The sequence below is a fragment of the Aristolochia californica genome, unplaced genomic scaffold (genome assembly GCF_029961685.1).
Source record: "Aristolochia californica isolate CCGP_79_NKW_82.1479 unplaced genomic scaffold, dmAriCali1.0.hap1 SCAF_1, whole genome shotgun sequence".
Lineage (NCBI taxonomy): Eukaryota > Viridiplantae > Streptophyta > Magnoliopsida > Piperales > Aristolochiaceae > Aristolochia > Aristolochia californica.
The window spans coordinates 34,971,391-34,984,984 of NW_027181770.1; the positions used below are offsets into that span (position 1 = coordinate 34,971,391).

Sequence of the window (13,594 nt, forward strand, 5' to 3'; positions counted from 1 at the left end):
TAAAAAAGAAGAAGGAGAAGAAGAAAAAAACAAACAGACTGTATATGCTAATTTGTTTTGCCGCCCCTAACCGCAGCAGTGCGAGGGAGAAATTAGCTGGTCGCAGAGGAACACGGGGCAAAAGAAAAGGGGTGCAACACGAGAACTTCCCAGGAGGTCACCCGTCCTAGTACTACTCTCGCCCAAGCGCGCTTAACTTCGGAGTTCTGATGGGATCCGGTGCATTAGTGCTGGTATGATCGCACCCGTTTGTGTTACCCTCTCCGTCCTACCAATCCCTTCCCCGGCTTCTCTCTCCCCCCGTGTTCTGTCGGTCTTTCCACTTTCCCTACATCGAATAAAGTAAAAATCAAAAATCGGAACATTACGCAAAAATCCAGATATAAAAATTTGAAAAGGAGCGCTATGCCGTTCGATTAGATTAAACAATAAAAAAAATTAACCGAACCGCTTCAATAACGGAAAACAATACCCAATCTTACTTTTTTTTTTCTTCTTTCTCTTCCTTTCCCCTCCCCTCCTCTCTTCTACCCGAACGTCTCCAACCGATAAAAAAGAAGAAGGAGAAGAAGAAAAAAACAAACAGACTGTATATGCTAATTTGTTTTGCCGCCCCTAACCGCAGCAGTGCGAGGGAGAAATTAGCTGGTCGCAGAGGAACACGGGGCAAAAGAAAAGGGGTCCAACACGAGGACTTCCCAGGAGGTCACCCGTCCTACTACTACTCTCGCCCAAGCGCGCTTAACTTCGGAGTTCTGATGGGATCCGGTGCATTAGTGCTGGTATGATCGCACCCGTTTGTGTTACCCTCTCCGTCCTACCAATCCCTTCCCCGACTTCTCTCTCCCCCCGTGTTCTGTCGGTCTTTCCACTTTCCCTACATCGAATAAAGTAAAAATCAAAAATCGGAACCTTACGCAAAAATCCAGATATAAAAATTTGAAAAGGAGCGCTATGCCGTTCGATTAGATTAAACAATAAAAAAAATTAACCGAACCGCTTCAATAACGGAAAACAATACCCAATCTTACTTTTTTTTTCTTCTTTCTCTTCCTTTCCCCTCCCCTCCTCTCTTCTACCCGAACGTCTCCAACCGATAAAAAAGAAGAAGGAGAAGAAGAAAAAAACAAACAGACTGTATATGCTAATTTGTTTTGCCGCCCCTAACCGCAGCAGTGCGAGGGAGAAATTAGCTGGTCGCAGAGGAACACGGGGCAAAAGAAAAGGGGTGCAACACGAGGACTTCCCAGGAGGTCACCCGTCCTAGTACTACTCTCGCCCAAGCGCGCTTAACTTCGGAGTTCTGATGGGATCCGGTGCATTAGTGCTGGTATGATCGCACCCGTTTGTGTTACCCTCTCCGTCCTACCAATCCCTTCCCCGGCTTCTCTCTCCCCCCGTGTTCTGTCGGTCTTTCCACTTTCCCTACATCGAATAAAGTAAAAATCAAAAATCGGAACCTTACGCAAAAATCCAGATATAAAAATTTGAAAAGGAGCGCTATGCCGTTCGATTAGATTAAACAATAAAAAAAATTAACCGAACCGCTTCAATAACGGAAAACAATACCCAATCTTACTTTTTTTTTCTTCTTTCTCTTCCTTTCCCCTCCCCTCCTCTCTTCTACCCGAACGTCTCCAACCGATAAAAAAGAAGAAGGAGAAGAAGAAAAAAACAAACAGACTGTATATGCTAATTTGTTTTGCCGCCCCTGACCGCAGCAGTGCGAGGGAGAAATTAGCTGGTCGCAGAGGAACACGGGGCAAAAGAAAAGGGGTGCAACACGAGGACTTCCCAGGAGGTCACCCGTCCTAGTACTACTCTCGCCCAAGCGCGCTTAACTTCGGAGTTCTGATGGGATCCGGTGCATTAGTGCTGGTATGATCGCACCCGTTTGTGTTACCCTCTCCGTCCTACCAATCCCTTCCCCGGCTTCTCTCTCCCCCCGTGTTCTGTCGGTCTTTCCACTTTCCCTACATCGAATAAAGTAAAAATCAAAAATCGGAACCTTACGCAAAAATCCAGATATAAAAATTTGAAAAGGAGCGCTATGCCGTTCGATTAGATTAAACAATAAAAAAAATTAACCGAACCGCTTCAATAACGGAAAACAATACCCAATCTTACTTTTTTTTTTCTTCTTTCTCTTCCTTTCCCCTCCCCTCCTCTCTTCTACCCGAACGTCTCCAACCGATAAAAAAGAAGAAGGAGAAGAAGAAAAAAACAAACAGACTGTATATGCTAATTTGTTTTGCCGCCCCTAACCGCTGCAGTGCGAGGGAGAAATTAGCTGGTCGCAGAGGAACACGGGGCAAAAGAAAAGGGGTGCAACACGAGGACTTCCCAGGAGGTCACCCGTCCTAGTACTACTCTCGCCCAAGCGCGCTTAACTTCGGAGTTCTGATGGGATCCGGTGCATTAGTGCTGGTATGATCGCACCCGTTTGTGTTACCCTCTCCGTCCTACCAATCCCTTCCCCGGCTTCTCTCTCCCCCCGTGTTCTGTCGGTCTTTCCACTTTCCCTACATCGAATAAAGTAAAAATCAAAAATCGGAACCTTACGCAAAAATCCAGATATAAAAATTTGAAAAGGAGCGCTATGCCGTTCGATTAGATTAAACAATAAAAAAAATTAACCGAACCGCTTCAATAACGGAAAACAATACCCAATCTTACTTTTTTTTTTCTTCTTTCTCTTCCTTTCCCCTCCCCTCCTCTCTTCTACCCGAACGTCTCCAACCGATAAAAAAGAAGAAGGAGAAGAAGAAAAAAACAAACAGACTGTATATGCTAATTTGTTTTGCCGCCCCTAACCGCAGCAGTGCGAGGGAGAAATTAGCTGGTCGCAGAGGAACACGGGGCAAAAGAAAAGGGGTGCAACACGAGAACTTCCCAGGAGGTCACCCGTCCTAGTACTACTCTCGCCCAAGCGCGCTTAACTTCGGAGTTCTGATGGGATCCGGTGCATTAGTGCTGGTATGATCGCACCCGTTTGTGTTACCCTCTCCGTCCTACCAATCCCTTCCCCGGCTTCTCTCTCCCCCCGTGTTCTGTCGGTCTTTCCACTTTCCCTACATCGAATAAAGTAAAAATCAAAAATCGGAACATTACGCAAAAATCCAGATATAAAAATTTGAAAAGGAGCGCTATGCCGTTCGATTAGATTAAACAATAAAAAAAATTAACCGAACCGCTTCAATAACGGAAAACAATACCCAATCTTACTTTTTTTTTTCTTCTTTCTCTTCCTTTCCCCTCCCCTCCTCTCTTCTACCCGAACGTCTCCAACCGATAAAAAAGAAGAAGGAGAAGAAGAAAAAAACAAACAGACTGTATATGCTAATTTGTTTTGCCGCCCCTAACCGCAGCAGTGCGAGGGAGAAATTAGCTGGTCGCAGAGGAACACGGGGCAAAAGAAAAGGGGTGCAACACGAGGACTTCCCAGGAGGTCACCCGTCCTACTACTACTCTCGCCCAAGCGCGCTTAACTTCGGAGTTCTGATGGGATCCGGTGCATTAGTGCTGGTATGATCGCACCCGTTTGTGTTACCCTCTCCGTCCTACCAATCCCTTCCCCGACTTCTCTCTCCCCCCGTGTTTTGTCGGTCTTTCGACTTTCCCTACATCGAATAAAGTAAAAATCAAAAATCGGAACCTTACGCAAAAATCCAGATATAAAAATTTGAAAAGGAGCGCTATGCCGTTCTATTAGATTAAACAATAAAAAAAATTAACCGAACCGCTTCAATAACGGAAAACAATACCCAATCTTACTTTTTTTTTTCTTCTTTCTCTTCCTTTCCCCTCCCCTCCTCTCTTCTACCCGAACGTCTCCAACCGATAAAAAAGAAGAAGGAGAAGAAGAAAAAAACAAACAGACTGTATATGCTAATTTGTTTTGCCGCCCCTAACCGCAGCAGTGCGAGGGAGAAATTAGCTGGTCGCAGAGGAACACGGGGCAAAAGAAAAGGGGTGCAACACGAGGACTTCCCAGGAGGTCACCCGTCCTACTACTACTCTCGCCCAAGCGCGCTTAACTTCGGAGTTCTGATGGGATCCGGTGCATTAGTGCTGGTATGATCGCACCCGTTTGTGTTACCCTCTCCGTCCTACCAATCCCTTCCCCGACTTCTCTCTCCCCCCGTGTTCTGTCGGTCTTTCCACTTTCCCTACATCGAATAAAGTAAAAATCAAAAATCGGAACCTTACGCAAAAATCCAGATATAAAAATTTGAAAAGGAGCGCTATGCCGTTCGATTAGATTAAACAATAAAAAAAATTAACCGAACCGCTTCAATAACGGAAAACAATACCCAATCTTACTTTTTTTTTCTTCTTTCTCTTCCTTTCCCCTCCCCTCCTCTCTTCTACCCGAACGTCTCCAACCGATAAAAAAGAAGAAGGAGAAGAAGAAAAAAACAAACAGACTGTATATGCTAATTTGTTTTGCCGCCCCTAACCGCAGCAGTGCGAGGGAGAAATTAGCTGGTCGCAGAGGAACACGGGGCAAAAGAAAAGGGGTGCAACACGAGGACTTCCCAGGAGGTCACCCGTCCTACTACTACTCTCGCCCAAGCGCGCTTAACTTCGGAGTTCTGATGGGATCTGGTGCATTAGTGCTGGTATGATCGCACCCATTTGTGTTACCCTCTCCGTCCTACCAATCCCTTCCCCGGCTTCTCTCTCCCCCCGTGTTCTGTCGGTCTTTCCACTTTCCCTACATCGAATAAAGTAAAAATCAAAAATCGGAACCTTACGCAAAAATCCAGATATAAAAATTTGAAAAGGAGCGCTATGCCGTTCTATTAGATTAAACAATAAAAAAAATTAACCGAACCGCTTCAATAACAGAAAACAATACCCAATCTTACTTTTTTTTTCTTTCTCAAGTGCCATACCCAATCTTACTTTTTTTTTCTTTCTCAAGTGCCAAGTGCTTGCGTGCGTGTGTGGGCTGGAATATTATGTTAAGTGTTCTTATTGGGTAATATGGTTTCTATTTTGTTGTTATTGTGTCATTTTGTTTAATTTTATTGTTGTTTGTGTGGTTAGTTTCTCTCAATGTGGGACTATGTGTAGTGCTGGTAAGTTGCATTGTGGCACCTGTGTTTGTGAATTGGAGGGAAAATTAATGTTTCGTTTCTTTTTAAAATTGAAAGTTCAAACTTGAATTGTTAAATATTATATTTAGTCAGTCTTCACGATTCAAATGACTGACGGTAAAAAGGAAATCGTTGTCTGCGCTATCCAGATGTGAGTTGGTTAATTTATTGGATGACTAACTTTCTGCTCTTTCGTCTTTGGAGTCGAGAATGATCTTCAACCATCTCTTTTGTCCCAAAGACTCGAAGTTGTGAGGATGGCCACACTCGCCGTTGCAAGCTTTGCTGCTCCGGATACTATTTTTCCTGCGCACCAGTCGAAGACCTGCCGTAGTCTTTCTCTTTCTCATTTCTGTTACCCTGTTCGTTTTCCTGCCAGGTCAATGTTTATTACGTACGCTATGAACAGAATCTTTCTGTCGGAGCCAGTTGTCCAACCGAGTGCGATTCAAAATTGGTCTGAACATGGTATTCCTAGTAGTTCTCCTCTTCTTTATTTGGGTTTTGACTTTTGCCTGGCATGTTTTAGATACTACTGTTATTTCTGCCCGTTTCAGTCTTTTTTTTTTTTTATAACACTGCAGAGAAACTTATGACGGCAATCCTAGTTGTGGTCCTCGAACGCAATTATATCTATATTAGTTAGTATTAATCGGTTGAGTTGATTTCTTGTGTGCTAAGGGCGGCACTTTTACTTTTGATTATCTGCTTTTAGTGGAACTCATTTTCTTCATCGTGTATTTGATGTAATCAGCTTAATTAGGCACTTACCTTATTCAAATACTTATCCAGGAGGTTAGATTTAAAAGTATTTAGAAAAATGAATGGACTTATTCCTTACACTAACTTTCTATGATTTATAGGAACTTTTGTTATTTGAAGATCCAAACCGTATGTTTTCCATTTTGGAACCATTTTCAAGGTAATTTTTTTATGTATGTAGGAACTTGCACTTCTTCCAGGATGATTTGGAGGAAGAAGAATCATAACTTAATATATGTTAAGTCGTTGTGTGTGTGTAATTCCTGTTGATAAAATAATAACCTCTTACTTGTATTCTTCTCTTGTGAAGATTGGAGATGGGGAGTTCATGTGATGGATTTATGCTTGCGGGAACATGGTGGGATAAGAAAGCCCTTTAGCTGAAAGGGTTTCAGTCTTATTCGACATTGACTTAAGCATATATGCTTTCACGACATCAGTGAATTCCACCATTCAGGTCCGCATTGAGAAGTTCTCCAGTAAGTAAGTCGTCGATGAACTTATTTTTGAGCAGATTTAAATCCAAAATTTCCAAGCTTGCTTTATCTTGTGTTTTATTGCAATTAAAAAAATCTTTGCTGGCATTCAACTTAATGTATCTGTGTGTGTAGGCGGCTTTGGAAGTGGTAAGCTGGGAGTTGAGGCTAAGGTTCTTAGACGTTCGTAGTGCAACAAAAAAAAAAAAAACGCAAGTTCGAAGTGCCTTAACCTTAACCGTTGATAGAGGGAATAAGACAAGTAGTTGTTGGATTTGAGAGGAGTTGAGTGCTTGAGAGCATCTAACTTTATACTATTCCTGCCGTGACCTTTCCACATGGAGCCATTGCACTAAGTTGCATTACGAATGCTAATGGTACAATCTATGAAATCATGTTTCTTCATAGCCACTTTTTTTTTAATTTTAAATGGAAGATCATAACTTGCAAAATGTTGTTAAAGTACCTTTAAATTTTTTCGAATTGGTCTTTCAAAACTGCTCATTAATCATTGATCTTTTCTTCTTTTGTTTTTCTGTCAATGTGGACAATTAGATTTCATTTCCAGGGTTATCCCTTAGGTAAGGTTCTTCTAGTATGACTGATATTGAAGATTTCTTCTCAGCCTATAGAGCTCTTTTGGGTGAAGCAGAGCAACTTGGAACTGTACCAGATAACATATCTTTGGAGGTAATGCTTTATTTAGTCACGTGCTAAATTTATAATGAAGTTGAGTTGAGCAACTTGAAATGGATGAAAGTATACCTAGTTGACAAAGATATGCTTTATATTCAAAATATTTTTGTCCTAGAGCAACCTTCATCCTTACCTTTCTGAGGGAACTCAGATTAAATGGTTGTGCCCCATGAAATAAGTGCCGAGCAGTTTGTATCAGGATTTTCTTGCAGTGAAGTTTTGGGGGTTGTGAACCGTTAACCTAGCCTAGATTAAACTACAAGTTATGACCAGTTTGCCGGTTTCCTCAGTTTTATGAATATGTACACAATTAATTTTCTTAAACAAACACAAAACTGCTGTAATCTGCTTTTAGTGTTTTTGTTGCCAATTTTTGGATTTTATTTTAATTCTCATTATTTAGCTATTTTTATATTACATTAGGTTTGAGCTTTAAGTGAGAAACAATTCAGATTTTTGTTTGAAGAAACAATGAGAGTCGGTAAACTAATATGTGACATGTTTAATGGCTAAAGAATCAAGATGATCCAAATTGGTCCTTATGAGATAATATGATCGAATATTAATGTTGTACAATATAATCTGACTTTTTTCTTGATAGATTTTTATGGTTGAATCATGCATGATTTATGTTGAGGCACACTTGTTGAGACATGCAATATTGGATGGCATGTCCTAGCAGGTAATGAGATTGAGGTTGGAAGCAAAATGAGGAACTTTGTTGTACATGTTTACCTTGTAAATTTGCAAAAATGAAATGAAAAAGGTTATTGGGGCTTTTGGTTTTATCAAAGCAGAAAAAGTTCTACATGTTTGACGAGGTGTGCTCCCCCTTATTACATGAATATAATAATTTGAGTTAATAGAAATTAGTTGATTTGGTTTCGTCAAATTTGAAAATGCAATTTTAGAAGTGTGCATATGCCCATGTGGACGTCTGCAAATGCTTTCTTCTAGATGTGAAATTGTTGTAGTCTCTGACCATGGACCGGGTGATTCGACAAGAAGAGAGTCCTTGCAATTCCGAATCAGAACCAGGTCATCTAGCTCTGCTTGGTTGACCTATGTTGACGATTGAAAGGATGAAACGGAAGGGAACAAAAGGGAAATTGGGAGATCGATTGGAGGGAGGATGAGTGTCGGAACGTGAGTGGGGAAGAGGGATAATCAGGCTCTTCGAAGGGATACCTGTACCTTGGCTTCCAAGGGAACGCTGGCCCTTGGTTCGTTAGAGGAGAACTCAGATCCTTGAATAATTTTCTGCTCCACGGAGTCACCAACTCATCCGCGTCGCCTCTGGATGACTCGTTGTGCTATCGAGTCCACAACATCACTCCCCTCCTTGAAAACGAGGTTGTTCATAATCTCAAATGTGGGGTAAACCTGTTGAAATACATCGATGTCCTCCCAAGTTGCATTGGTGGTGTCGGAGTGTGACCATTGAACTAACACTTCTCGGCGCTGCTGATTTTGACGAGCGTTTAGAATTTTGGTTGGCATGAGAGAAAGCTGCCCGTCTTCCATGGGTGGTAAAGACGAAATGTGAAGAGGGATTCTGCCTTTGAAGTGCTTGAGGAAAGAGACATGGAAAACGTTGTGGATCCTGGCATTTGGAGGAAGCTGGAGTTTATAGGCGACTTCACCCACCCGCTGAGTAATGAGGAATGGTCCAAAATATTTGGGCGATAGTTTGTGCCAAGTGCATGCCATAGAAGATTGGCGGTAATGCTGGAGCCTTAGCCAAACATAATCCCCTTGGTTGTATTGAATGTCTCGGTGGCCTTGATCATAATACTCTTTCGTCCGTGCTTGGGCTTGCCATAGGCGCATGCGAGTAATGGCCAACAAATGATCCCGATCAATGAGAGCTTTGTCAACGGCATCCAATCGGGTGGACCCATGAACATAAGAAACTAGACAGGGGGGATCCGTGCCATAGATAATTCGGAACGGTGTCTCCTGTAAGGCCGTGTGGAATGAGGTATTGTAGGAATACTCTGCCCAAGGAAGACATTCTACCCATTGTTTTGGATGGTCTCTCACCAAACACCTTAAATACATTTCAATGGTACGGTTCAGCACCTCTATCTGGCCATCAGATTGAGGATGATATGTTGACGAATAATTTAATTTGGTGCCGCATAGGTGGAAAAGGTCACGCCAGAATTGATTGGTGAAGACGACATCTTTGTCATTGATAATTGACTCTAGAATGCCGTGTAGACGAACATTGTGGGAAAAAAATATCTTGGCTACTGATGCCGCTATGTATGGGTGTTCCAAAAGAATGAAGTGGCCATACTTTGAGGATCTGTCCATGACCACAAGAAGAGTAGATTCCCCGGAAGACTTCAGAAGACCTTCAATAAAATCCATAAATATATCTGACCAAACTTTCGTGGGAAGCTGGAGCGGTTGCAGCACCCTGGCGGGGTTTAAATGCTTTGCCTTGTTACGCTGACACACATGACAAACAACTACATAGGAAGTAATGGAGGATTTCATACCTTAGCAATAAAAATCCCTTTTGATCCGAATCAATGTTTTTTGAATTCCTTCATGATAGTTGTCATGATAAGCTGATAACATGGTGGTGATTAGAGGAGACGAATGAGGCAAATAAATGTGGCGCTTATAGAGAATGATGTTGTCATGGATGGTCCAATGAGAGGCCATTTTACCGGCTGTAATGTTCTGATATAATTCATGCAATTCCGGTATGGTGTTGTGTGTGGTCTTGATAGAGTCCAACAGTGTTGGTGTGGGGTGACTGATGGCACTTAATTGCGCTGTAGCTTCAGACCTGCATGAGAGAGCATCTACTGCTGTATTCAATTTACCTGCTTTATGTTCCACCTTGAAATCAAACCCCAGTAATTTACTTATCCACTGTTGCTGAGGGGAAGTGGAAATGCGCTGATCCAACAAATATTTCAAACTATAGTGGTCAGTGCGGATGATAAAATATCAACCCCATAAATAAGGTAGCCAATGGCGTATTGCCTTCGCTAGACCAATAAGTTCCCGTTTATATGCTGGTAATTTGTGCTAGTGGAGGGGAAGTTGCCGGCTGAAATAGGCAATAAGATGGTTTGCTTGTTGCAGCACCGCCCCTATACCTCCTCCGGAGGCATCACATTCTACAACGAAGAGCTCCTCAAAATCAGGTCATTGTAATACAGGCGCAGTGGCCAGCGCTGTCTTCAACGTGTGAAAGTCTGTGCTCGTCTCTTTACTCCAATGGAATGCATTGCAACGTAGTAGATTGGATAAAGGTGCTGCGAGTGCCGCATAATTTGGAATGAACTTTCTATAATATCCGGTTAAGCCCAAAAAACCCTTTAAAGCTGAAATGTTGCACGGGGTAGGCCACTGTGTAATAGCTTCAATTTTTTTCGGGTCCATTGTAACCCCTGATGCTGTAATAATGTGGCCCAAATAAGTTACCTGTTGGCTCCTGAATGTACACTTGGTCCTTTATGAGTAAAGCTGATGGGCGCGAATAAGGTGGAAAACCATTTGTAAATGTTCTAAATGTTGAGGCCATGACTTGCTGAAAATTAAGATGTCATCAAAGAATACGAGAACAAACTTTTTGAGATAGTCAGCAAATACCTCGTTCATTAACGCTTGAAACGTGGTAGGTGCGTTGGAAAGTCCAAATGGCACGATGATAAATTCTAAGTGTCCATGATGAGTACAAAATGCTGTTTTCGAATATCCGGACGATGCATACGGGGCTTGATGATACCCCTAATGCAACTCCAACTTGGTGAAAAATTGAGCCCCATGTAGTGCATCTAATAATTCATCAACTACCAGAATTGGAAACTTTTCCTTCATAGTCTTGGCATTTAATTTTCGATAATCCACGCAAAACCTCCAAGTATGGTCCTGTTTCTTGACCAGTAAGACAGGAGAAGAGAAAGGGGACGTACTCCTTTGGATTAGGCCTTGTTCGAGCATCTGTTTATTGCTTTTCGATTTCATCATTTTGCAAATGGGGGTAGCGATAGGGCTGCACAACCACCACCTCAGAGCCAGCCTTCAAACAAATTCTGTGGTCACACTGTATCAAAAGCGGAAGGCTTGTAGGTTCTTGAAAAATATCGGTATAGGCATCCAATAAATTTTCTAAGGTAGTAGGCGGATGGAGCTGTTGCTGGAGTACATGTAATTGTGGCTGAACTTCTGCCTTGCGCCCTTGTAAAGTGAACTGCTGGCCTGCCAACTCAAAGCGCGAAATCCCACGAAATTGCTCCCAACGTTTGCAGCCATTTAATTCCGAGAACCATATCAAATCCGGCTAGCGAAATAATAAGAAATTCTGCATCAAATTGATGACCCTCAATGGAAAATATAACGGCCTTGCTGATCGAAGTTTTTCTCCGTTAGCCACTGACATGGAAGCTACTGGGCGAGGCTGCACCTGAAGTTGTAACTGCTGGGCCGCATTGAAGCTTATAAAATTATGGGTACTCCTTGAGTCAATTAGACTTACTTAAGAGAGGTTGCTCGTTGACTGGAGCACAAAGTTGCATGGTTTTGGTGAATTTGAGGCCAATAATGGCATGGAGAGAAATGGCAGCTCTACTGTCCACCAACGTAGCCAGACGCCCCTCACTTTCTTCCTACCTTGCTTGTATCATTTCCTTGACGGTGGCTATCCATTCAACATTGTTCGATGACTCTCCCATTTTGGCCCTCTCTGATACCAAGATGTTGTGGTCTCTGACCATGGACCGGGTGATTCGACGAGAAGACAGTCCTTCTTGCAATTCTGAATCAGAAGTAGGTCGTCTAGCTCTGCTCGGTCGACCTACGTTGACGATTGAAGGGATGAAATGGAAGGGAACAAAAGGGAAATTGGGAGATTGACTGGAGAATATTGGTCTCTTGAATACCAGGGTTATCGGTAACTATTTCCGCCGAGTCTTATTCCTGCTTTCGACAGTGGAGTTTTAGTTTCTTGTCGTTGGTTGTATTCGCATAAGGATTCGTATCAATAGGAGGTATTCTCGTTCGATTTCGGCGATTTCGGCAGGGAAGGAAAGGTTCGTCGTCCTTCTTTCGTTTATTTTTGTTTGAAAATCTTTATTGCTGTTTCGGGGTACATCACATACCTACTAACATCTTTTCCCTCTATTTGAACAAAAGAAACAAGATGCGTTTAACTTGAGGCATAAACAATTTGACAAGTTTTTTTTTTGGTTGATCTAACTTGGACTGTATAATATGTAAAAAAATGATTGTATTATAAAAATACCCGTCTTTTGGCAATAGATAGAACTAATGATTAGAAAAAAAATAAATATATGCCTTTTGAAAAATTATATACATATTCTCTTTGTTCTGCATGAGGCTTGCAGTACAAGAAAGATACATAATATGATGTATGTGGTCCACATTAAAGCAATTATTTTAGCAGTAGAATAACTTGTCAATACATATCCAGGACCGTCAATTTTGATCCGAAGTAATTAATCTATTTTGCAATTACGAATCTTGAATTTGTGCTTATTTGTGGAACTCCAGTGTAGTGGTTTGAATTGTGTTTATAATTGTAATGGTGTTTTGCATTTACTTCTGGTATTTGAAGTACATGCTTGTCTTGCTTTTCTTTGATAATAAAATTCTGCATAAGTTTCAGGTATCTTCTCCTGGTGTTGAAAGAATAGTTTGGATTCCAGGTGACCTGGAGCGATTCAGTGACTTCCCTATGTATGTTAAATACATTACCGACGAGGTCAAAACAGGGTCCATAAAAGAAAGTGATGGAATTCTGAAACTTGTTTCTTTTGATTTGGAAACAAGATGTTGCATCTGGAGTTTAGCAGATGTGAGGGTAAACAGAGAAAAAGCAAGTCAAGGAAGACCCCTAAGCAAAAAACAAAGAGAGTGGTGGTTGCAGACATCCTTTGAGTGCCTGCGTCTAGTTCGACTGTATTCTGATTTCTGAGTTACAATAAGGCATCTCTCCACTTGTATCAGATGTTTTTTTTTTTTTAAAACAGGTTTTCCTTATCTCTTAGTGCACTTGTAAACCAGTCTTATGATCAAATGTATAGTAAGAATTCCATTCTGCATTGTAGCAGTTGTGTTTTTCACTGAAGGAGAAGGCATTCTACTTATAGCAAAGCATGTAGTAAGGACAATATACGACCAATAAAATTAAGAAACATTCATGGATAAGATAAGAGTCCATGCAACTTCTACTAAGGTGTATTTTTGTCATTTTTGTTTTTGAGATCAAACAACGCCGGGTGAAACTGAGTTGGATTTGACTCTCACCTGACAGCTTCTGCTGTATAGAACGTATTCGGTCGGGTCCCTAGTTTCATAAACTTCATCTCCGCTGCTCTACCTTTTCCTCCTGAGCTCCACTCTCCACAGTCAAACACACTCATCCTCTGCACGCCAACCGTCTCCTGCACTTAAAACATTGCAAAAATTTCTCAGCAATCATCCGAAAACGACGAAAACAGAAAAAGAGGCCTCCCCGGAACTGCGGAAATCTCTCGTTAGGCAGGCGGAGATGCTGAATTGTTTTAAAAAGCA

At 41.8% G+C, this 13,594-nt stretch overlaps 1 long non-coding RNA gene and 9 other non-coding genes across 10 annotated transcripts; 1 reads left to right on the forward strand and 9 right to left on the reverse strand.

Annotated features, from left to right (window-relative positions):
• Positions 1 to 128: 128 nt before the first annotated feature.
• LOC137965317 (5S ribosomal RNA) lies at positions 129 to 247 on the reverse strand. The gene has a single exon (XR_011116054.1). It is a non-coding gene; the product is annotated as a 5S ribosomal RNA (ribosomal RNA).
• Positions 248 to 677: 430 nt separating this feature from the next.
• LOC137964860 (5S ribosomal RNA) lies at positions 678 to 796 on the reverse strand. Its single transcript, XR_011115886.1, has one exon. It is a non-coding gene; the product is annotated as a 5S ribosomal RNA (ribosomal RNA).
• Positions 797 to 1,225: 429 nt separating this feature from the next.
• On the reverse strand, positions 1,226 to 1,344 carry LOC137965536 (5S ribosomal RNA). The gene has a single exon (XR_011116093.1). It is a non-coding gene; the product is annotated as a 5S ribosomal RNA (ribosomal RNA).
• A 429-nt stretch (positions 1,345 to 1,773) lies between these two features.
• LOC137965549 (5S ribosomal RNA) lies at positions 1,774 to 1,892 on the reverse strand. The gene has a single exon (XR_011116096.1). It is a non-coding gene; the product is annotated as a 5S ribosomal RNA (ribosomal RNA).
• Positions 1,893 to 2,322: 430 nt separating this feature from the next.
• On the reverse strand, positions 2,323 to 2,441 carry LOC137965556 (5S ribosomal RNA). The gene has a single exon (XR_011116097.1). It is a non-coding gene; the product is annotated as a 5S ribosomal RNA (ribosomal RNA).
• A 430-nt stretch (positions 2,442 to 2,871) lies between these two features.
• Positions 2,872 to 2,990, reverse strand: LOC137965387 (5S ribosomal RNA). The gene has a single exon (XR_011116065.1). It is a non-coding gene; the product is annotated as a 5S ribosomal RNA (ribosomal RNA).
• Positions 2,991 to 3,420: 430 nt separating this feature from the next.
• LOC137965665 (5S ribosomal RNA) lies at positions 3,421 to 3,539 on the reverse strand. The gene has a single exon (XR_011116144.1). It is a non-coding gene; the product is annotated as a 5S ribosomal RNA (ribosomal RNA).
• A 430-nt stretch (positions 3,540 to 3,969) lies between these two features.
• LOC137965670 (5S ribosomal RNA) lies at positions 3,970 to 4,088 on the reverse strand. The gene has a single exon (XR_011116146.1). It is a non-coding gene; the product is annotated as a 5S ribosomal RNA (ribosomal RNA).
• Positions 4,089 to 4,517: 429 nt separating this feature from the next.
• LOC137964773 (5S ribosomal RNA) lies at positions 4,518 to 4,636 on the reverse strand. Its single transcript, XR_011115823.1, has one exon. It is a non-coding gene; the product is annotated as a 5S ribosomal RNA (ribosomal RNA).
• A 1,674-nt stretch (positions 4,637 to 6,310) lies between these two features.
• On the forward strand, positions 6,311 to 13,148 carry LOC137939470 (uncharacterized). Its single transcript, XR_011110198.1, has 4 exons — positions 6,311 to 6,347; positions 6,476 to 6,717; positions 6,966 to 7,030; positions 12,687 to 13,148. It is a non-coding gene; the product is annotated as an uncharacterized lncRNA (long non-coding RNA).
• Positions 13,149 to 13,594: the final 446 nt, after the last annotated feature.